Below are 26,082 nucleotides of genomic sequence, written 5' to 3'. Positions count from 1 at the left end.
TGAGTTTTTCTGTTGATTATGGGGTCTTGTACTCTTGGAGTCCTCTAACTACTTACATGCTTAAAGGTACTTATACTCTTTCCAGCTGCTCTTCTACAGGATTCGCTGAGCTCAGAGGAATGGAATTTAGTGGAAACACCCCATTTATTGCTAAATGTTTCAAAGTCTCTGTCTCTCTTTGTCTTTGACTGTCTGTCTGTCTGTCTGTCTGTCTGTCTCTCTCTCTCTCTCTCTCTCTCTCTCTCTCTCTGTAATGTCTGACTGTGGTTCTCTGTATTTATTCTTATCTGCTGCAGGAGGAAGGTTCTCTGATAATAGCTGAAAAGAAACTGATCTATGAATATAGAGGAATAACCTTAGGAGTCATTTTATTGTTAAATTTTTATACCAGAAGAGCTGGTTTTACTCTAGGTTTCTGGGCTATATAGGCTCTCTAATCTCTGGTTCCAGGTCACCAAAGTAGTCTTGGGTATGGTTTCCATCTTGTGGAATGGACCTTAAGTCAAAGCGGACATTGGTTGGCTACTCCCCCAAGTTTTGTGCCACTATTGCCCTATCATATTTTGCAGATAGGACAAATTGTAGATAAAAGTTTTGTGACGATTTTTGGTGTTTGCACTTTTGTTTTAGTGATCTGTAAAGTACCTCCTCATATTATGAATACCAACTCAACCTCTCTGTATTCAGTGGATTGTGGAGTATTGTCTTCAACAACGGAGCCTTGGTGAAATCAGTTAGTGGACAGCAATGTATTCTCTTAGCAACAGCCTGGTTTTTTGTTTGTTTGTTTTGTTTTGTTTTGTTTTGTTTTGTTTTTGAGATTTCTATGGTACCCCATTGGCTACCAACTCAATTAGATCTAACCAAATCCAGGTACTGGAGGCTTCATTGTGTGAAAGATGATCTACTGGGACTCTATCTCCCCATTATTCAAAGACTTCATTAGAATACTTCACATATTTTGAGAAGTTTCTAGTGTACTAGGCTTTGATACTAACCGTCTAAAGACCTCAGTCCTACCTATTTCTCCTCACATTCTGTCCTTAAACCCCAAGCCTCTCCCCTCCCTACCTATTACTATAGTTCTGGGCCCTTTCCTCCAGTGCATTCATAAAATCTATTCTTTTCTATTTTCTGGAGAGATCTATCCCACTTAATCTCTTGCTATATACTTAACCTGCAGGGGACTTTAGATTGTAGCTTGGATATTGTTTATATAACAGCTAATATCAGTATATGAGTTAATACACACAATATGTATCTTTTTTTGTTTTGTTTTGCTTCGTTTTGTTTTGTTTTGTTTTTATTTTTCAAGCCAGGGTTTCTCTGTGTAGCCCTGGATATCCTGGAACTCACTCTGTAGACCAGGCTGGCCTCAAACTCAGAAATCTGCTTGCCTCTGACTCCCAATTGCTAAGATTAAAGGCGTGTGCCATCATAGCCTGGTTCATATTTATCTTTTTGTGTCTGTGTTACCACACTGAAAATCATTTTCTAGTACCATCCATTTATGTAATGGAAGCTTTCTTGATGTGAAGTTCGGAAATAGCAGAGGTTATTTCATGGTGAGGAACAGGAATTTTATACATGTATACATGTGTCTCCTCCAGTTTATGTACTTTATGGTATAACACCACTAGCATTCAGTCATGGAAATTCTGCCCAAATAATCTTATGTGATCATAAAAAAAAAACCAAAAAACAAAAAACAAAAAACAAAACAAAACAAAAAAACACCCTACCTTTTTCACCTACTAAAAAGCCATAGCTAAATACCACAGGTTAGGTTTTTACTATTTTCATACTTCACAACTGATAATAAATTTCACTATATTGATCCTTGAAAAACACACTTTAATCATATTAAACTCAATATTACAGACTAAGGAAATTACATTGAAATTAAAACTTAGTACTTTGAAGTCTAAACTCACTCTTTCTTCATAAAATTTCTTTTATTCCATCTATTAGAGTTTAACTCTCAGTACAGATATTTTTGCTGTAATTTTATATGATTATTAGATGGTAAATAGACAATGGAAAGATTATAGGGGTATGACAGATAAATAATGAATAGTTGATAGAGATGATAGATAGATAGATAGATAGATAGATAGATAGATAGATAGATAGATAGATAGATGTAAATGGTAGGCAAATGGATAGATGATTAGATAAATAATAAGTATATAGATAAATAATGGAATAATGAATGTATGGATAGTTGATAGATGAGTGAGTGGAGAGACAGATGATAGAGAGATATATAACTAGGAATAGATTTATGAGTCCTCTTTCAGTGGTAACTATTTTGAACAATATGAAAAATGGTCTCAGAAATATTTGAGCAGCTGTCTAACCTCTATGGTGTTTGAATCTACTTTCCACCAATAACTCCAAGTTACTACTTACTAATATATATGTTCCATCTTGGCTGTACTTAACTCCACTTAGTAGCCTCCTGGGTCACGTTCCCTTAGCTCCTTTAAATGACAACTCTGCTTCTCTTTCTGGCACACCCCTCAGGCATCATCTCTCCTCCATCCTTCCTCCTCAACAGTCCCATACCCAGAAATCCTAAATCCTGCCTCTGTCTCTCCTCTCCTCCACAGCTATTGGTTGCTGGCAACTTAATTTACCAGTTAGAATTAACTAGAGGCAGATTCCCAGAAGCTACATGCAGACCTTCTGAAAACAGTTTTGGGAGACCCAATTAGCTTTCAAATATAATCAGCTACAAAAATATGCCAAAATTTACACATTTCTATCTCTTATGTTTTATGTTGGAGTTTACAGTTTGGATTTGTAGATAAAAGCTATAATTTCGAATGCTAAGTTGAATAAAATTGATGATTAAAAATCATTTCAGGTGGCAGAGACAAAATTTGGAGCTAAGACGAAAGGATGGACCATCCAGAGACTGCCCCACCTGGGGATCCATCTGATAATCAGCCACCAAAAACAGGCACTATTGCATATGCCAGCAAGATCTTGCTGAAAGGACACTGATATAGCTATCTCTGTGAGGCTATGCCAGTGCCTGGCAAATATAGAAGTGGATGCCCACAGTCATCTATAGGTTAGAACACAGATACCCCAGCGGAGGAGCTAGAGAAAGTACCCAAGGAACTGATAGGGTCTGCAACCCTATAGGTGGAACAACAATATGAACTAATCAGTACCCCCAGAGCTCGTGTCTCTAGCTGCATATATAGCAGAAGATGGTTTAGTCAGCCATCATTGGGAAGAGGCCCCTTTGTCTTGCAAACTTTATATGCCCCATACAGGGGAATGCCAGGGCCAAGAACTGGGAGTGGGTGGGCAGGGGAGCAGGGTGGGGGGAGGGTATAGGGGATATTTGGGATAGCATTTGAAATGTAATTGAAGAAAATATCTAATAAAATAAGTTACAATAAAAGAAACCATACACTATATGAAGACAGCAATTAAACCATTAAAAAAGAATCATTTCAGTCTGTAAGGAAGTACAATAAAGTAATAAAGGTAACTGACAGAGGGAAAATGTCATTAATCCTGATAATGAAGTGATTTCATTATGAAGCATCAGAGGAAGATTTATCCAGGCATTCATTCGGCAAGTATTTTTGAGCTCTTTCTATTTGCTAGTAAAACTATATTTTGTATAACTTGTTTTATGCCACTCCTCATAGTAGTTCTATGAGACTGAAATTATTAGCTTTCTTTTTGAAGAGTAAGGAGGGAAGAAATGCAATTAAGCTATCAAAGAAAGCTCTGAAACATCTTTTAATCCTTCTCAGGAATTTATTTCTTACCTATTATTCTGTATTATCACTTTTTTCTGTTTATTTTTAGGTTTATTGATTGATTTTACACCTGTAGTTCCCTGGAGGGTTTTTTTGAAAGGATTTTCAAATTGCTATAAATCCAAAACTTAAGAATATTGAATGATCCACTGATGAATACCTGCAAACTATGTAAATAATTTTAAAAAATACATAGGGCTAGAGACATCCCACATATTTAGATGAAGAACTGTGTTTGGTACTTGTGATTATGTGTGTTGTAAAAGTTATTGATCAAGTATTTTTTTTATATTTCTCACATAATTGGGAGTTCATAAATAAAACAAACAGTCCTGACTTCACTATATCATAAACTGCTACTGTGTGAGCCTTTATGGAATCCAGCTTATACACATAGAAGTACAAATAACTTGTAAAACTGAGGAATTGTAGTCAAGAATGGCATTTATCTGACTCCCTTGTTCAATCTCGATGTTCCACATATGCAGACTTACAATATTTTGCAGTTTTTAAATCAGATCCACTGGTTATTTGAAAAGGTCACCTTTCTAATTGGTATAATGAAGCCAGCTGGTGAGCCATCTCTGGCTAGAGCAGGTCTAGCCCAGCAGGAGCAGGGTGAGGAATGTGTTTAGTGGAAGAAATAGATTCCCCTATGTGTCCTTTATTTCTTGTAGTGGTAACTATAGTCACCAATATCTACTTTTGTTTAAGCAAAGTATCTTTGAATGCCCAAATGATTTTACCTGGATCCCGTGTCCCCATGCTAAACAAAAATTGGGGCAGCTTATCATGGTGAATATGAAAGGAAGTAATTGATTCTTTGGGCTGCAATTTCTTCTTGCTTAATAAATGTCCCTTTAGCAGCAAAGCAACATAAGAAGGGATCAGTGAAGATAGCTTGAGCATGGTCAGGGCTGTGCTGTCTGTCACCACAGGCTTATCTAACATCCCCAGCACTCTCCACATTTTTCCTCAGCACTCCACAAACACTCCTTCAGCTCTGTGTTTGGAATCATAAGTCTTCTTGCTCCACAAATATTAAATTTGTCTTAGAACAATTAAATAAATAAAATTTGCCATAATGCAGAACTCTCTATTTTGCTTTGCTACATTTACAAAAACTGCTATGTAAGGATATGCCTTTAGAGAGAAATATGCTACTTACTTTCAAATTATCCTGCATGATTATAAATATAGCTCTGCATCCAAATCAGATAGAGTCTAATATTACCTGTCCACAATATGCTGAAGCAACACATTGTAGAACACCAGTAGATTCATTAACTTAATATTAATGTCAAAGTCCTTAGACAAGGATGAAAATATGAGATGACACCACAATCTGCTTCTCTGAAAATTTGTGATTGTTATGTTTTTAAAAGTGTTTTACTATCCTAGTGCTATTGGCAAAATGTGAATGTGTCTATAAGATATAATGACCCTTACAAAACAGAATATGATTCAAATAGAGTTATAAAATAATACTTCAGACAAACTTTCTTTTGTTCATTGGAGATTGACTGTCTTCTATTTATGTGAATTTATGCAAAATTCTATGGCACATCATAACACAAAGACACTGAATTTGAATAGAAATTTAGTTCATTTTTTATTGCAACAAAAAAGCTACAACTAAAAGATTAATATCTAAATTATTTTCATCAACTTAAATATTTGTTAAAATTGTTCTGTATCACTCCTTAATCAAAAATTAATTAATAATTACTGCATCTACAAAACATTTGATATCTGAATTCCAACTTTGCTTTCACATAAGTTGTATTTTTTGTTTTAATGTACAATGTAAAGAAAATGGGTTAAGATTTATAACACCTATATCAGTGGCATTTGCTGTATATTATAAAACAGTGGAGTATCACATTAGCACATATTATGCATAGAACTTTATGCATGTGTATAGTATGTATCTATGATCTGGCATTCTTCAAAGGCCTGGGAAATTCGTTATGGTAGTAGCAAGAGGCTTTGCTGAATACTATGCATGCTGAAACCTCAAAAGTCAAGATTTTAACAATAATGAAATATAGTATCCTTAGAAAAGGCTAATGTTTACAATATCATTGTCCTCTTTACAGGGGTTTTAAGGTATTTGGATGTAATAAGGTCAGTCCAACAATTAATATTCGATTTTATATTCAAATATGTCCATTTAAGTGCACATAAGAGATAGAAGTGTAAGGACAGAGGTCAAGATGTGTAAAAGGATTATCAGGGGTGAAATCAAGCATAGCAGCTCATATATAACATGGAAGCAGACAAAAGGCTAGAAGGGTAAAGAAAGATAGATGATGTAGAAATAACATAAGAAATACCGAATCAAGGAATTAAATAAAAAAATATTACCAAAAGAGAGCCCATAAGACTATTCTAACTGAAATGTAACTGTACCACAAGCAAAACACAACTGTCTTTGAAAGCAGTAAGCCATAGATTAACAACAGAAAACTATAACATAAGCTTGTTAGGAAAACCCATTACATGCATGTAGGACTTAACTGCCAGTGATCTCTGGTGGTTGGTACTCGCACCACCTGTGTCAACATTTCCCACTGAGCGCTGAGTTACCTAGGCTTTGGGAAACAGAATGTGGGAGGTGATTGCTATGTTACACCTGACGACGGGAAGCTACTCAAAATGCCACCTGGCGGTGATTGTGCACACTTGTATTCCCAGAACTCTCCAGATGCCCAGGAAAAGCGGGATCATGAGTTCCAGGTAAGCTTCCATTTTAGAATCATAAAATGCTCCTCCTCTCTTTCTCTCCCTCCCTTTCCCCTCCATCTCTCTCCTTTTCCTCCTCACTCTCTCCCTCTTTCTTTCTCTCTCTTCCTCTTTCCCTCTCTTCCTGTCTCTACCCTCTCTCCCTTTCTCCCTCTTGTCCTCCATCTTTCCCTCCTTCAAAGATTTCCTCCATCAGTTTCCCACTACCTTATCCACCTACCTGACCCTCATCTCTCTTTCCCTGCCTACTCTTCCCCTTCCTCATCTGCAGACATCACTAGTTCAGAACCATCAGCTATCCTGTTGTATTCTACTCGTAGATATAAAGAAGCATGTATGAAACAACCAGTCACTGAAGCCTCCTGTCAACAGTCAAGTGAATCTTGCAAGTAAATCTAGTCTCTTAAATGACTGCAGAATTGTCTGACACATGTTTCTCTATCCTTATGGACCACTATGAGCCATTGTCCTCCATCAAAGACAGTTATACCACTGATTCTCAGACAATGTTTGAGATGAGAGCTATTCATTTCTTTACATTTTAAAATTTGGAGTAATTTCTTACAGTGCAAAGAAAATTAATATAAAACATTAAAGAGCCATACAATGTGCTCAATATGTAAGAAAGTCAATGAATGACAACTCAGAGATAGATTTTTATAATAAGTAAACTTCTAAATGGTTGTGAATAAACAAAGCAAATGGGTATAAAGAGAGAAGGGGAAAGGATATAATAAACAATAGAAGGAATTTTATCAAAATTAGATATTATAAATAATATCAAATATTAATTATGGTTCCTATATGAGTATGTATACGTATACAGAGAAAACACAAATTGTGTGTAGGGTTGGAGATCAAAATCAAGCACATTGGCATGACAGGCAATCATATTACTACTGAATTACATGCCCTGCAGAGGGAACAACTTTTTATTAATGCCAGTTATACATTTCTTCTGTTTACTGAATATTTTATGATTTGTTTGCATTGAACATTTATACATTTTTAAAAGGTTTGCACTATGTACTTTTTGAATAATTCACAAAATTTTAATTTGGTATCTCCTCAATACATAGAGTCATGAAGATGACATCTTCCAAATGCTGCAGCAGTAATAGAGAAGACATTAAAAAGTGGTCTTCCCTATGGAGGAGACTGTATGAAGGAGTCTTTTTGTTTTATTCATTCCAAAGGATATTTGGAATATCATACACTTAGCTGAGCAAAACCCAGAACCTCATAACGAATATAGTTAAGTCACAAAGTCAGTGTTGCTGTAACATTTTATTCCTTATACGTGATTAAATATCCATCTAGGAAATGTTCAAAGTTTATTTTAATGTGTGTGTGTGTGTGTGTGTGTGTGTGTGTGTGTGTGGTGTGTTACTTATTTGTGGGCTCAAAGATATGGAAGAATTAGTTGATCTTTGCCAAAATCAACTGTTTGTTCTACATACTCATAGACTTTCCTTTTTAATGATTAAGATCTTCATCTGTTATACACCACTCCAAGCGTGCATTCACACTGCGGTTGTTGAAGTGTGATATATTAGAGAATATTAAGTGGACTCTTTGGTTTCCTGGAGAATATTTTCCCAATGTTAGGATTCTGTAATACAATTTCTGTACAATAAATATAACAAATAATATTTAAATAAAATACATTAAAGAAAATCAATGGCAGAGAATTCAATGAAACAAAGCCTCGATTGGAGATCTACTGTGGAAAAGAGGGGGATCTACCTTTCTAAGAAATTGCTTTACAATCTCCTTCAACTTATACAAAACCCAAGTATAGGACATGTTCTTTTAAGAATCATGGTATTTACCATTGTCACTCTGCAGCATTTCTTTCAAATCATGTCTGTGATAAAGCAAAGGGGCTGTGTTTTATTTGACATTTTCATAATTTTATTTTTTCACTCACTCTTTTATAAAAAATGGATTTTTCACACAATATATTTTATTTATGGTTTGTTTTCTCCTAATTCAATACCTTACCCACCTCTCTTCCCATCCAAATCCATTCTCTGTCTGTCTCTAAATATCTCTCTGTCTCTTTCTTTCTATGTCTCTGTCTCTGTTTCTGTCTCTCTCTATCTCTCTCTCACACACACAAACAAGCTTATATCTTTCAAAACCTACATTAATAAGGATTCTTAAACATCCCAGCCTCCCTGATAGCCTACCCACCAAAGGTAAGAGAGAGAAGTGGTTAATAAGACTAGGGGGTTGTGGACCTGTTTACATATAGTTCCTTGGAGGAATTCTGATTTTTTTTTTTTTGGCAGTCCAGTCCACTAGCAAAACACCAAATACCAATCAGCAGCAGTTGATCAATCCAGAAGAAACTGCAAGGCTCAAATAATCAGCACAAGTCCATTGAAGCAGCTAGAAGCAGTGAAACACCACTAGAAGTTTTTTGGTAGATTTCTATGAGGTTATAACAAGTAAAGGTCAGAAAAGAAAACAAGAGGAACCCATGCCAGAGCATCCTCCTCTGTCTCTTGGGTTGTACTTATACTCTGTCCAAACATCATGTGTCCTCTCCAGCACTTATTCCAGTAAAACATCACTTACCCTCTCACCAGGCAGCTCCTGGAAAAACATCCCTGTCTGTTTCTCAACAAGATCATCCCCTCATGTGTCTGCTTCAGGAAACCATCCTCTCATCAGACAGTTTCAAGAAAAAAAAAAATCACAAGATGCAATTGAGTCTCCAATGAAACCAGAAACTCCCACTTCACACACATGCACGCACATACACATACAGACACTCTTGAAATTGCATATAATTAGCAGCACTGGGAATGGAAATGGAATCAAAAGTACTAGCATAAACCTAAGCAACACAGTTCTACCATCTTTTATCCCATAATTTCTAAATTAGTTCTATGATTATGGTACCTCTTATTTTCACATAAAACTAGAACTCTTTAAATTAAGCATATTACATGACTAAATGCATTCAGTCTTCCAGAATATATTATAGCAGTAGACCCAGAAAACAGATAAAACAATAAATGGATGAGAGTAAGGGTGAACCCAAAGGAAGACAAGGGGTAGCTGGACATGTAGCCTTTGTACAAGACCATGAGCTTCAGTCTGAGAAAAAATGAGGGACTAACAGAGGATGAGAAGGTGGGGAAGGAAGGGACAAAAGAGTGGGAGAATAATAGGAGGAGGCAGGATCAGGGAGGAGAGGAGGGGGAGGTAGAAGAGGAGTGTGAGGAAGATATTTGATTTGTGCCTCTGGTAGCAATCACTAAAGACGTGGACAGGTTAGACATTTCCTGACATTCATGTCTGGTAATTTTGATGGAATGCAGTGACTTCATTGGTCTTACAAATGTGTCTGGCATAGAACATATCCTCAGTCTTGTTCACTGTTAAAGTTGAGTTGTGCAAAGGAGAAACATGGCACTGACTCCAAAGAGGGACAATGTTCTACTCAAAGTATGACTCAGTAATTATATCTTTAAATTTAGTAAATCAAAATTTGATCCTCTAAAAAAAATGAGCATATAGATTTATCAGGTGACTGCTTTAAAAATGTTTATAAACTGCTCAACCCTGTGCTAAACATAAAGAATGCTCTTTTTAACAGCTTTGTAGTGCAGTGTGAATTTCATCATAAGTATAATGTAAAGTATTACTACTTCTCATCTTTTCCCCATTTTAATATTTTGGCAATTCCTTGCCTTCCTTCAAGGAATTGTGCTCAAGTTTCATGCCTTTTATCCTCTCTAATCACCTCCCTTAACTCCTGCTGAACTCCTTCCTTTGTAGTTCTATTTTCATGTGTTTTTAGTGTGATTTTTATGCAGGTATCCATAGAAGCTGTGTATCCATGACTGCAATGTCCATGCTGTGTGTTTACCCATGATTGCAATGGCCATGTTGCATCTAAAGGTCAGTTGTTCTCCGTTCCGCCTCTACTATAGTCTTTCCACTCTCTCTTTGTTTCCTGAGCCTCAGAGCAGATGATATAAATGTGCCATTTAGGGTGGAGAATTCAATAATCACTGTTCCTCAGCACTTTGACCAGTTATCAGTCTCTGCATTAACGGCAACTGTTTTAGTTATTGTTCTCTCACTGTGAAGAGAAACCATGACCAAAGCAACTATTGTAGAACAAAGAGTTTAAACTGAATGCTGGCTTAAAGTTTTAGAGAGTCAGTACATGATTACTATGAGGGAAAGCAAGCAGGTATGGCACTAGAGTAGTAGCTGAGAGCTTTACATTCTGATCCACAGAGACACAAAGGTCATTTATTGTTCAGCACTGTTACATAAAATCCTAAAAAATATTAAATAAAGACTTTTAACTCTATTAACTTCACTGGGATCCACCAACCAAAAATAGTTAAGAATGCCACCAGATAACACCTAAAACCTCTGACGGAGTTATATCTGCCTTGCATGACATGTTTATATCTTCATCACATGTTTTTCCACTAATGTAATTTATGTGAACTTCTTTGACTCTGTAACTATAAAAACTTTTAAAAACCATTTATACTTTGGAAGATGTTATTTGAAGCAATTTGAATCCATGTTGCTGCTGGACACTGGTCACTCATTTCACCCAGAATAAAATTTTAAGCCCTTTAACTTGAGAACTGTATTTACTTTGTTTGTTGTTGTTGTTGTTGTTTTTTCTTTCTTTCTTTTTTATTATTAGATATTTTCTTTATTTACATTTCAAATGTTATCCCCTTTCCTGGTTTCCCCTCCAAAAACCCCCATCCCCTCCCCCCTCCCTGCTCACCCCACTCTCATCAGTAGATCATGGAAACAGAAACTGAACAGTGACACAGTGAGAGCTGTACTTTTATATCAAGGAGGAGGAGGAGGAGGAGGAGGAGGAGGAGGAAGAAGAAGAAGAAGAAGAGGAAGAGGAGAATATCAAGAACATGAAGAACAAGAAGAAGAAAAAGAAAGAAAAAGAAAAAGAAAAGAACTTCACCATGTGGTTTTTCTAAAATTGGGCAAATCTTCAAAAGTTAGGTGTTAAATTCAGAAGGCTTATGTCGTCATAGAAGTTATTTTAAAACAGTGCATCCCTCCAACCTAGGCTAGGATCCACAATCCTTCTGTGTCAGCCTCTTGGATTGTGGAATTACAAGTGTAAGACTTCTCCCTTTGCTCAAGAGACCACTGAACATAGAAGTAGCTCAATGTTCAGGACCTTTCCTTGTAGTAGAAACTTCTAAACTTTATACTATTTCATTTATACACCAAGTGAAAAATAAACATAAAAACCTAAAATTAACAATTTAACAAATACAGTTTTAATTTTTTTTCAATTTTTTATTAGATATTTTCTTCATTTACATTTCAAATACTATCCTGAAAGTCCCCTATACCCTCCACACACCCTGCTCCCCTACCCACCCACTCCCACTACTTGGCCCTGGTGTTCCCATATAAAGTTTGCAAGACCAAGGGGCTTCTCTTCCCAATGATGGCCGACTAGGCCATCTTCTGCTACAAATGCAGATAGAGACACAAGCTCTGGGGGTACTGGTTGTTCACATTGTTGTTCCACCTATAGGGTTGCAGCCCCCTTCAGCTCCTTGGGTACTTTCTCTAGCTCCTCCATTGAGGGCCCTGTGTTCCATCCAATAGATGACTGTGAGCAACCACTTCTGTATTTGCCAGGCACTGGCATAGCCTCACACAAGACAGCTATATCAGGGTCCTTTCAGCAAAATCTTGCTGGCATATGCAATAGTGTTTGCATTTGGTGGCTGATTATGGGATGGATCCCCTGGTGGGGTAGTCTCTGTATGGTCCATCCTTCTGTCTTAGCTCCAAACTTTGTCTGTGTAACTCCTTCCATGGGTATTTTGTTCCCTATTTTAAGGAGGAATGAAGTATCTACAAGTTGGTCTTCTTTCTTCTTGATTTTCTGGTGTTTTGCAAATTGTATCTTGGGTATTCTAAGTTTCTGGGCTAATATCTACTTATCAGTGAGTGCATATCAAGTGAGTTCTTTTGTGATTGAGTTACCTCACTCAGGATGATATCCTCCAGATACATCCATTTGCCGAGGAATTTCATAAATTCATTGTTTTTAATAGCTGAGTAGTACTCCATTGTGTAAATGTACCACATTTTCTGTATTCATTCCTCTGTTGAAGGACATGTGGATTCTTTCCAGCTTCTGGCTATTATAAATAAGGCTGCTATGAACATAGTGGAGCATGTGCCCTTATTACCAGTGGGAACATCTGGTTATATGCCCAGGAGAGGTATTGCTGGATCTTCTAGTAGTACTATGTCCAATTTTCTGAGGAACTGCCAGACTGATATCCAGAGTGGNTGTATAAGCTTGCAATCCCACCAGCAATGGAGGAGTGCTCCTATAACTGCAACTGTCTTCTGTCACTCGTTATCAATTTAGTTTCAACAATAAACCAGAAGGTTCATTAAGTTTCCTCAGTGGTAGAAATAATTCCAACAAACATTTGCATGATTTTCTGTGAAAATTAACCTGTACTAAAGGAGTTACATGTAAATTGAAGTGGGATATCTAGAGTCACCAGAGAGTACAGAGTAACAAAACAAGCAACTGTAACATGAAGGAGAAATGAAGGGATGGGGGGCTGGAAAGAATGGAAGGAGTCAGGGAATGAAAGGAAATTCAATGTTTTACTTGTAATCAATCACCATAGGATTCTATCTGGCAATTAAAAATTCTTGAATTTAACCTTCATCTCTAATATTTGTTTACCTTACAAATATTAATATGGTTTTAAACGTATGCTTATAAATGAGCCTTCAGCTGTACTTTTTGAGGTAAACATAGCACTCACAATTTTCTGTAGAAGGAGGTAGATACATTATAGTCATGTATTGCAAATGTATTATAAAATAGCCTACAGATATGAAACTATGTGGTATTATTTTCTTATGAGTTCTATGATAAAATAATAACCAGTAAGGGTGTGCAATCATTTTTATCTTTCACTGAGTTGCAATAGTCAGTTATGGCTCCTAATTGATTACAATTTTTACTAAATATAGACCCATAAATCTCATTAACCTTAAATATTTGTAGGCATAGAAGTTTATTTTCACATGTAAGCCTTAAGTTTCATGGCCAATCCTTAATCTTTTTCTGACAGATAAAAAAAATTTTTTTATCTGTTTGCTTTCATCAACTACTAATATTTAGGGAATTCATTCGCAATTGTGTATTTGATATTTCCTATAACTGTTAAAGGTATCAGTGTTATTATTTGACAAGCAAAGCAACTGACAGGATTAAAGAGTTTACCTATTGTTTTATTCCATAAAAATAGAGCTAAGGGCTTGTGGGTTCTGACAGTGTTCTTGGCAGAATTTCCACAATAGCACTCATAATTATGAATTGTTAGAGGTAGCTCTATGTTCAAAATAGGGGTTTAGAAAAAATACAATGTATCCGTGAACAGAAAAACATTTAACCATCCAAAAGGATCTTGAAGAGTGACACAGACACTTGTCGGCTAGGCACATTCATAAATGTACTTTATAGTGATTGTGATTTTCTGTTAGAAAACCAGCTTCAGGTAAAAAAAATAATATTAGATTTTTAAAGGTTACCATAATGTTTTCACCTTGTTCTCTCTATTTTTTCCATTTCTCAGTACTATTAGAACAGCTTTGATGTTTATACCTATAAGTTTTCAAATTAGACATTTTTCAAGAAAATGTCTATTCTTGGCTCATCTCAAATTTTAGTAAACCATCTTCCCCATTCCACCTGTGCTTTGGCATTTAGAGAAAAAATATATTGCTGAAGAATCCTAGCAGGAAGTAGTTCTTCAAGACAGCACATTACAGAGCGATGTGAAATTAGTCTTCTGGGAAAGTCTTTATGAAATGAAGGCACGGGAGAGGAAATGTTCTTTTATGGTTAATCAAGTTGTTTCAATAGCTGGATTCAATGCATATTTCAGTAAAGTCTAAAATCCTGCCCTTAAACAGCTATTATTTGATCTCCCAACAGATTATTTCTAATAGGTCTGTATTTTTATTAGAATGACCATTCTACTCATAACTGATATATTTCAGAATATATCTAATGAATACACATCTCTTTGCACCTTTATCATCCTTCTTACTCTGGCATTTCTCTACCTCCTAAAAGTTCACAATTGACAGTATGAATTGCTATTCACTTTTGAAATGGGGCTGAGTGGCACACGGAAGATAGCCCGGTGAGTAAAGTGAAAGTAAAATAATAAGGACCTGGATGTGAATCCTCAGAACCCACATTAGAGCTGGGCATAGAAGAAGGTGCCAGGAATCCCAGACCTTGCAACGTTGAGGTAGGATGATTCCTGGGATGGCGGCTGGCCTGCCCTGGTGCCCTAATTATGAATGCTGGCTTCAGTAAGATGGAGGTAAGCTGGGGAAAAAGCTCAATGAGTAGGGTAGTTATGCAAGTACACATACCTAAGTCAGGAACTCCAGAATCTATGAAAGAATCTGGGCCATGTTTCTGTCATGTATGTACTGAGGTAGCAGAAACAGGAAGCTTCATGGAATTCACTATTCAGATTATCAGGCCACTTAGGCAAACTTCAGGTAAAGGGAGAGAAACTGTCTTAAATGCAAGGTAGAGAAGAGAATGAAAAAGGTACACAATATTAAGCTCTGGCCTTTACACTCACACACACATAAATGTAACTGCATACCCATTTACTCATACAAGCATACACACATACATCTACACATGAGAATGTATATAAACATATATGATGCATACAACACAAACAACACAACAAACAACATAAGTACAAAGACACAAACAATATAATACACCAAGTAAATATAGATCGATAATAGATGAAGATGATGGTGATAGATAGACAGAAGATAGATAGATAGATAGATAGATAGATAGATAGATAGATAGATAGATAGATAGATAGATGGATGATAGGAGATAGACGATGGATAGATAGGTGATAACTAATAGACATATGATAGATATGATTTAGAGATAAAGAGCTACATAAATAGAGATAAAGATAAATATAGAGCTTAGATAGAGGTATATAGATGCTATATATACATATACATGTCATAGAAAGCAATTGAGGCAGATACCTAACATTGATCCTTGGCCTCCACATGCACACATAAATGAGGTTGAGTGTTAACAATCATTTTTTAGATTAAAAAAAAGGTCACCAGGAAGGATTCTCTCTGCATTATGTTTTTAAGGTGTTCATTTTATTTTGTTTCTTTGACTTTTGAGGCATCTACCTGGAATAACAGAAAGCAAAAGCAGGAGGATAGGAAACATACGCAGCTTCATGGGTCTTTGAAACAGAGAGTACTTGATTTTGCAGCACATATAATGATGGACAACAGAAGACACTCTGGTCTTGTGAATTAAAATGGGAAAAGTGAAGTCAGTCCTTTTAAAATCTCTGAATACAAACTGTTCACCCAATTAAGAAGGAGCATTTGCTTTCAGGCAAGCACGTAGGAAGGGACAGATAATTGCAGCTGTCTATGTCAACCTTGCAAAAAGCTTTCCAAAATTATTAAGCATTCAGAAATTTTTTTCAGCCTGCAAAATTTTCATGAACTCTACTCACACTTATTAAAAACACTCCTTGGCCATTTTCACCCACTCTTAGAATCTTCCATTTCATTAATTCAACACCTGGCAACCACTTTCTTTAAAAAGATAATGATTTTTTTTCTCACAACATAAATTTCCATCAAAATCTAAATGAAAGATGCTACAAATCTGTCCCAGGGTATGTTAAATTTCCCTTAGGACTGTATCTAAAATGTTATTAAAATAGCCATCCTTTTCATATTTTTCACGCTTTTGCTACATATGCCATGAAACAGATTGTACACAGATTGTCAGTGAAATGATCATTTACTTTGGTGTCATATAGACACAGTGCATAACTAATATGTATTTTGAAGCTGTATTCCCCATTGCTAGGACTTTTTCCTTACGTTTTAGAGTGTTTTTCATGGTTCGGCCACACACAGGAAATGGTTGTAAGGAATCATAAATAAGTATGAACAAATACCTTCCCATATTGCCTCCTGTACACTCTGCTGATGTCCCACCGAGACTGGACAGTTTCCACAGTGGTAGCCTTTGAGAGTCGGGTCAGATGCTTTTCACATTTGTTGTTGAGGGCTTTACTCCTCATGGAATTTCCATGTGTTTGTGCTCCCGGCCATACTCTCTCCAGAGACTGACAGATATCAATTGCTTCGGGAATGACTAGCAGACTTCAATCTGATGCCAGTGTCATCCTGAAAAGGTAATTCACTCCTAATACATTTCCTTATTTATTTTTCCCACATAAATTTGGAAGCTAAACTGAGCCAGAAAGCACTAGAATTCCTCTTACTGCAAATCATAAACTTTAAAAAAGAACAGGGGCTGTGGCAGTGGCCTTGAAACTGGCTTTGGTTCAGTTGCCATTGTATGCTATTTTATTCTCTAACTCTTAGTGCCAACCAGACTCCTACTGGGGGCTGGCACAGTCCTCTGGGTATTCCTGTGAGTAACACATTTAAAATCCCCACTCTGTTCTGCCCATTAGCCATTGCTGGAAACAATTTTTGTACCAGAGAATGCAGCAAACTAGAGTAATGAGAAATCTCCTTCCAACTGGAAGTGAAATCTAAAAGGAGCTTTGGTCACCATTTCTAAAGAGATTATAAAATAAGGCAGTCCTAAGACTCCTTAGCAATTCATTTCATTGGTTCCAATGCCCTTATAAAAGTCAAACCTCTGGCAGGTGCTATGCAGAGCTCAAGTCAAGGATGACTTCTGTGCACAGATCTTGCATAATATGTGAGAGGATGCTGGGTAGTAACAATGGAACTGATAGTGATGATGGTAGCTCAAATCATACTCTTTTGTGGAGATCTAAGGTGAGTTCCTATATTTTAACACGTGGCCAGAATATATTTGTGCCTTGGTCCTAGCTCTGTCTTTGTAAGAAATCCATTTTAAAATGTTTCGGTTAGTCATTTCACATGGTAGCTACATAATAATTTGCAAAGTAACTTTTAAGTCTGGTGGCATATAGAAAGTACATCTGAAGACAAATGAGAGTAAAAAGCACTCAGTATATTTAAAAAGTGACAAAAGCCTTTTGATACTTTGGGTAAGAAATTCTATTGAATATTCTCCTACATGGAATGTCAATCACTATGTAACCAATATTACAAAGTAAAGAAGACTCAAATTGTGATGTATATGTGTTTGTGTGTGTGTGTGTGTGTGTGTGTGTGTGTGTGTGTGTGTGTGTGTGCTTATGTTGAGTAATGAATCCACATATGTGTCTATGATCCCAGAAGCAAGAGCTCAATCCCAGCTGATCTTGTTGAAGACAAGGCCTCCTCACTGATATGAAGTCTTTATATTAGGCCAGAGTAGATGTCACTGAATCCCAAGAACCTGTGTATCTCCTCCCTCCACAGTACTAGGAATACAAGCATTTGTGTCCTTGGCAAGCTTTATTTCTTGGCTCCCAGGAATCAAACTCATAATCTCATACTTGTGCTGGCAAACACTTTATAGAATGAGATACCTCACCTGCTCTCCCTTACATTTTTTTATGGCTCAATTATGGTTGCTTCCCCTGTGTATGTTTTGGGGCCTGGAAAGTTCAGGAAATACTCTTTAGAGGGTGGTTGCGAGGGACAGGGTAAAGTTTATAGGCTTTGGACCATGTTCAATTCTACAGTATCACCTAACTCATTCCTTTGTCACCAAAAGCAGGCAATAAATGAACCCTTCTACCTACAGGAGAGATGTCACATGGCAAGATCAGCAGCAACCTTGTTCCTCAGAGGCCAGCTGCTGAGTGGGCTATTTCTGGTAGCAGTATGAAACAGGAGGCAGGCAGTGCCAGAGCTGATTATGGAAAGAAAGTGCCAAGAGAGAGTGGTACACAACAGCTGGAAAACATGGGAGAGGTTCCGATGCACAAGCTGGAAGTCTTTTGAAAAGGTTCCTTAATATCAAAGGCAAAGCTGAGCTTTGAGCCTTAAGAGGAATGAAGAAATATCAGGCTATGACAACTAGAAAACTTAACTTCCAAGAAACCTGTGTGAGGAAAGATGTTTAATGGTATGGTCTCTTATGATTCCAGGATCTCCTATCCCTTTGAACTTGACATATTCTGATTTCTGTGGAGAGCTCTGATATCTGTCTCCATCAGGAAAAATGACTGACTGGAGAGTAGAGAAGCAGCAGGAAATCTAGAACCTCATAAAAGTTTGGTAAATACTCACACCACACTGCCATAAACATTGAGGAAGTGGAGATGAAGCATCATCCCTTATTTACAGTCCTTGACCTGGCAGTGAGTTTGCAGTCTCAACAGATATATGGGCCTCAGCCTGTGGCTTGCATGCTTATAGAGGCATGTGACAAAATACCCATGGACAGACACACACAAAATTATAAGTGTACAAAGATACAATACAGCACACAGGGACAATGCATTTCAATGCAAATCTAGCTGAGTTTATAGTATTTATTTATTTATTTATTTATCTATTTATTTTTCTTTCTCTAAGAGTCTGGCCTAACTATTGCATATGCCAGAAAGATTTTTGCTGACAGAACCCTGACATAGCTTTCTTTTGTGAGCCTATGCCAATGCCTGACAAATACAGAAGGGGATGCTCACAGTCAGCTATTGGATGGTACACAGGGACCCTAATGAAGGAGCTAGAGAAAGTACCCAAAGAGCTAAAGGGATCTGCAATCCTATAGGAGGAACAACCATATGAACTAGCCAGTATCCCCCAGAGCTGTGTCTCTAGTTGCCTATGTAGCAGAGGATGGCCTAGTTGGCCATCAATGGGAGGAAAGGCCCTTGGTATTGCGAAGATCATATGCCCAGTACAGGGGAATGCCAGGGCCAGGAAGCAGGAGTGGGTGGGCTGGGGAGCAGGGCGAGGGGAAGGTATAGGGGACTTTGGAAATTTGGGGCTGCTTTAATGAGCTATTGGATGGAACACAGGGTCCCCAATGGAGGAGCTAGAGAAAGTACTCAAGGAGCTGAAGGGGGCTGCAACCCTGTAGGTGCAACAACAATATGAACTAACCAGTACCCCCTGAGCTCCTGTCTCTAGCTGCATATGTAGCAGAAGATGGCCTAAACGGCCATCACTGGGAAGAGAGGCCCCTTGGTCTTGCAAACTTTACATGACCCAGCACAAGGGAAGGCCTGGGCCAAGTAGTGGGAGGAGTGGGTGGGTAGGGGAGCAGGTGAGGGGGTGTATAGGGAACTTTCAGGATAGCATTTGAAATGTAAATAAAGAAAATAATAATAATAAAAAAAAGAAAAAAAATAGTTCATTTGTTGGAACACCAACTGTAGTCAAAGATAAGGATGTCAGGCCCTCTAATGTTCCTAGCAGAGTTAACTATATCTTGGGGTTTCCAAGCCAGAGGCAGCAATGTCACACTTGGAGAACTCATCGAGCTGGATGTTTGAATGTTCTGCTTGAGGCAGCTCAATAGTCAACCTCTGGATAGTTCTATCCATCTGTTCCTGTTGGATAAAGGAAAGGCATAATGTTTCTTCAGTGAAGAGTGTAACAATAAGTGCTTCAATTCTCACACACAGCTCTCCTCTGTTACATTACCAGCCCTCAGTACTTATTAGTGGAAGTATGACTGTGGCCCAACTTAATCTGTTGTCATTTGTTTTTTTCTGCAGTGTAAAGCATCAGAGTCCTATGTCAAAATGTCAGCTGACCCATGCCCCTACAGTGTATGTTTGAGAGGTAGATCATTCTCACATCTTCCAGTCCTGAGTGATAACAGGAAACACCTTAAACCTGGGCTTCATGACTTCAACCACTGACACCATTTTCAAATAACCTTTTTTCCCCTCTATCTGTCTAGGCCCCACACCCAAATTTCCCTCCTGTTTTTAAGGTACCAGTGATGAGATTAAAGATTCTGTCCAACTCAGTACTGTCATTTAAACTTCATTGGGATGCAAAAACTTTATTCTAAATAAGGTTATATTCATAAACTGATGCGTGATCTTATATTTCAGTTTGCTTCTAAAAATGGCTGAGCTGGGTAAAGAAGTACAGAGGAAATAAACCAATCATTTATTGAAATAAATGAAATAAATGAACATATTACCTCAATCAAGAGAAGATAACCAAGACTAGGCTTTGGTGTGGCATATGACAGAACAAAACATATTTATACATAAACATGTATTTGTCTGAATATATATATATATATATATACATATATATGTATAATTATATATATGATTTCTAATGAGTACAATATATATTTATATATACATACAATCAGTAATACAAAAAATAGATTTTTCTTTTCTTTTTGTAATGGACCATGTTGCAATTGATTTGGAGGCTTAGAGCATCCTTTAATTGTGTGTCAGAATTCTTATTAAACCTTGCTCATAATCAAAATATTTGGGACACTCAGATGTAGAAATATCATCAGCCTTTTGTGGTTTGAAATCTAGAGACATATTGCTTTGAACTTTCCCTATTTGTGCAGACTTATTTTTCATTAAGAATGGTGTCAAGGGACTCAGGAGATAGTACACACAGTCTAAACAGTGCTTGCAAGATGCCCGTGTAAAAATGCTTGGCTTGGTGTCTTGTAGTTATAATGTTAGTACTAAGTAGACAGGAACAGCAGGAACCTTCAGCTCCTTAGCCAGCCTGTCTAACCTCATTGATGAGCTCCAATAATTAACACGGTTTATCTGAATGAAGGTGTGGACCGTTCCTGGAAGTGATAAAAAATAAAGTTCTCTGAACTCATACAAACAAGTGTACGTACATGTACACACTATTAGAAAAAGTGATAGCACATTTCCTGAGATAATATGACTGTTGAACAGATAATTTTGAATCCCACAAATGAGGAACTGTACATGCAGCAGAAAGGGAGAGGATTAACTCAGAGGCCATGCTACTTAGTTTCATAAAGGTAGGGACAAAGACAGGAATGCACAGTATATTCCAGTTGGTCTACAAATATAAAATGGCCCATTAATGTTAATCCTTTATGTGACTAGGAATATGTAAAGTAGTAACAGGCAACTTTGATCATTCTTTCACCTTCACTTGAGCCATTTCTCTCTCCTCATGGTACCTGGACTCTAGGATATTTTGCCTCAAAAATCTGAGCAAAAATTTCACCTCAACTGACTGCAATCAAAGTACCAGTACCCAGTACCTTGACATATTTACATATACACAAACATATGCATATATATATTCCATCCTTAAATCAAATCCATCTTGTTTCAAAAGTTAGGTTTAACATTTGGAATTTAAAATCTGCTTATTCTTAACATGAAATAAGCTCTATCTCCAAATTCATGTTAATAAAATAATTTAAAATTATACATATAACACTACACAGAATGAACAATTTGTATCTATGTATTTAAGAGTATGTGTGAAGATGTGTGCAATAACAATTAAAGGAAAACAGTGAATGAATTTAAAGTTGAACAAGGCAAGCTGGAACATGGAAGAGTTCAGAATGCATAAAGGAAAGGAAAAATGAGGTAATTTATAATCACAAAAATATCTTATATCTTAAAATATAAATAAAAATCTTGAAAGCAGAAAATCAAAACAAAGCTCTCATTGCAATGAAATATGTCCATGGTGGCCACTTTATTTAGGGACAAGGGAAAGTGTTCCCCATTTGAAGGTACACAGAGTCCTAAGCAAGGTTGTACAGTACTTGGAGCAAGCATATTGCTTATGTACAATGATATATATTGCTTACGATGTTAATAATGGTTTTTTATGTAAAATGGTGTGTTCTCTCACAGATTTTTGGTACATGTGATCAAGAATATTAAATATGAAAATAAGGAAAAAGCATTTAACATTGTTGAAAAGTAATTAAAATATATTTTACCATATGGTTCTCTGTTATTAGTTCACTTTGGCAAAGCAAATTCTGGAAACATCTACTATACTCCATCATTTAAAAAGAGGCCTAATGTTCACATATGCCACCTAAGCCATGAACAAAGTGAATCAATTTGAGAGACTGATTTGCTTGAATGTAACCTATATACAAAATGAGACAATGAAATGTCCTTACCCATGTGTAAAAGGATGTTAAAAACATTTATCTCTACTCAAACATTACACAGGGAGCACTTTTTCAAGGGCACAGTTAAGGACTAAACATGTTCTTTCCCTATTCAAAAAGTTGAATTTCCAATGAGAATTTAGAGGGATGGCTACCGTAATTAAGCTTGAATGCAGTCATTAGGGTTATACACTCATAAGGACAAGAATTTCCTGAGGTTATGTGATGACTGTTCCTGGCTATCACCTTGAGAATATCAGGAATAAACTACAATCCAGAAATGGAGAGCACACATGTGACTCAGATCTTGAGGCTGGAAGACATATTCCTTTAATCCAGATCTTGAGACACACCTTTAATCTGGGCCATACCTTCTGCCAGAGTTAGATATAAGGACAGTAGAAGAAGGTAGGTTCTTCTTCACCTTCTTCACTTACTGGCCAGCGGATTTGTTGGAACTACTTCATCAGGATTCCAGCTTATACAGACAACATGAAACACCCAGCCTCATAGGATACTACTTGATACTTGGATATTACATTCACAGCTGGACATTGTTGGGTTAATTGGACTGCATTGTGTAAACCATTCATATATATAAAAGTTCTGTTACTTTAGAAAAGCCTAATACAGATGGAGAGTAAGAGACCAGAGCAGCCTTTCTGTCAGGTAAGGAAAGAGTAAGAAGTTAGCAGTCTGAACCCAGAATGAAGTGTTCCCAAAAAAACCTGACCATGCTAATATTCTGATCTCAGACTTCCAACAAGAACTCTGAGGAATACATATTTGTTTGTTTTTCAACCTCCTTGCTTCCAGTAATGTGTTACAGCAGCTCAAGCTAAGGAAGTGATTTAGAAGGTAACACAATATGTGTTATTCCTTTAATGATATGAAACATGAGAGTTTTCCACTTAATTAAAAGAAGCAAATCAAACACACGGTTTTTATTTAAAATCCTATGTAGTTTGTCTAAACTAGAGATGTTCATTTGGTTTATTCAATATGATTTATGAATTCATGACAAATATTCAAAGGAAACATTTTTCTTTAGGTGACACAGAAGCTTCCTAATGCAAGAATATACTGTTTGAAAAATAGAACAACTCATGGGAAAATACAAAGAGCAGTGGTTTGTTTCACAGCCAATAACACCATAGCTTTTCAAGTGGCAGTAGCATCTTCCACATTGTCAGGGGCAATAGTCGATTCTGATAGATAAGCTTGTGCTCTGTTTCTGGGTTGGCCTTTGGCTCTCATACTACTGTAGTTGGAAAGTGCTCTTATCTAACTGGTTTTCTCTAGATTGCATCTCTAATGTAGGTCCCAAAAGATCAGGTACAAAATTTTGACCCTCTACCTATATTGATCAAGTGTTAAGTAGTCAAGTAAGGGTAAAGGTGGCTGCAGAAGTCATAGGAGAACTTATTAACTAATTTTATTTTGTTAACGGTCTTACAGACAGCCTGCCTTCTAGATGTTTATGTCTAGACTGTAGATTTGAGCTGCCCTTGATATTCTACCACCCAAGTCATATGTAGATAAATGAATGGATGCATGTGTGCATAGATGATTAGTCAGGTTTTTATTGCGTCAATGAATCACCATAACCAAAGAGCTGGTTGGGGAAGAAAGGGTTTATTCAGCTTACACTTGTATATTGCTGTTCATCAACAAAGGAAACCAGGCCAGAGTGTCAAGCAGGTCAGGAACCTGGTGGCTGGAGCCACACAGGGGGCTGTTTATTGGCTTCTTTCCCCTGACATACACAACCTGCTTTCTTACAGAACCTAGGACCACCAACCCAGGAATGGTACAACCCACAATGGGCTGGGCTTTCTCCTTATTTATTGCTAATTAATAAAATGTCTTACATGTAGCTAAATCTCATGGAGGCATTTCCACAACCAAGTCTCCTTACTCTTTGATGACTAGTTTATGTCAAGTTGATACAGAAAATTAACCATTCGAGATAGATAAATAGATGACAATTTTCTGTGCAAATAAATGGGCATGTAATTCTGTGACATTAATAGGACAGCAGAAATTTTTGGTAATAAGTTATTTGTTTTAAAAAAGATTGCTATGAATTTTAGCACTAAAAACATAAAATATAATCTCAAATGATGATGTTCTTCCCAGAAATCAAATTATAGAAGCTTCTTATTGATGCAGATAATAGCTTATTTGGAAGTTTATAATTGGTCAGAGTAACAATAAGAAGCTACTATGAGTGTTCAGCTGTGCATGGGACATGGACATCAGCACCTGCTCTTATAAAGGCTTAAGTAAGCAGGATAGAAAAAAATTTACATACTAAAAGGGGGTGGTGAAGTTCTGGATTGTGGACATAATGTGGATGTTGTACACATGGACTCACAGCACATGTGGTCATTTCACAAAACCTATACAACACCAAACCATCTAAAAATTGTAAGATAAAGGAGTAAGAATTCTCATAGTCCTAACTCTGACTGAGGAATTTGCTGTCTGCTAGAAAGAGAAAGTCACTTTTTACCAGGCAGATAGCTATTAGTGGGCTGTCCATGCTCCAGTGGATAACTGAACATCTTACTTACTGCTCACATAGGCAACACTAACTGGACTCAGTGGCTTATTTATATATTGTAAAAGACCTGAAGTTTGGAAAGAGAAATGATGAGGAGCTGGGAGAGTTGGAGAACAAGAGTGAGGTGGATATGGTTAAGAGTCATTGTATCCATGTGTGAAATTTTTAAAGAACAGAAAGGAACCAGGCATCCAATCAGCATTCAGATGTTTACCCTAACCCTAAGACTTTCTTTTGTATCTGGAACTATACCACTGTGGATAATCATACCCATCACAACCTGACTTCACAAACTCTCCCTTAGTTGTGTTCTAAGACAGCCAGGCTGGCCTATTGGCTGTACAGTGTGTAATAGGTATTCTTGCTTGACAACTTGGTGACATCTTGAATTAACTAAAACCCCAAAATGGTGGTCCCACCTGTGAGGGATTTGTGCTTAGTTTGAAATAGAAAGATCTGCTTCGAAGCTGGATCTTTGAGGCAGGCAGACATACTGTTAATTCCAGTCTTTTAATCTGAGTAAAACACACCTTAAATCTGTACCTTGTGACAGTAGGACATAACTTTAACCTTGACCAAAACTTCAGCTGGAAGCCTGAATAAGAACATAGAAGGAAGAAGCTTTTTGTTCTTTGTCTGCTTGCTCTTAACCTTACTCTCAAATCTATTTCTTCACCGGCATTAGAGCTTACTTCTTCAGAATCCCCGTGTATAGAAAGACCAGCTCAGACATCCAGGTTTGTGGATTGAACAACTTCTGGATTCTTGGACATTCTCTGCACAGCCAGCCATTGTAGGATTAGTTGCACCACAAGCTGTAAGTCACACACACACACACACACACACACACACACACACACACACAC

Source organism: Mus pahari, chromosome 15 (assembly GCF_900095145.1).
Source record: "Mus pahari chromosome 15, PAHARI_EIJ_v1.1, whole genome shotgun sequence".
NCBI lineage: Eukaryota > Metazoa > Chordata > Mammalia > Rodentia > Muridae > Mus > Mus pahari.
The sequence above is the reverse complement of the archived record's forward strand: the minus strand, read 5'-3'. Positions refer to the sequence as shown.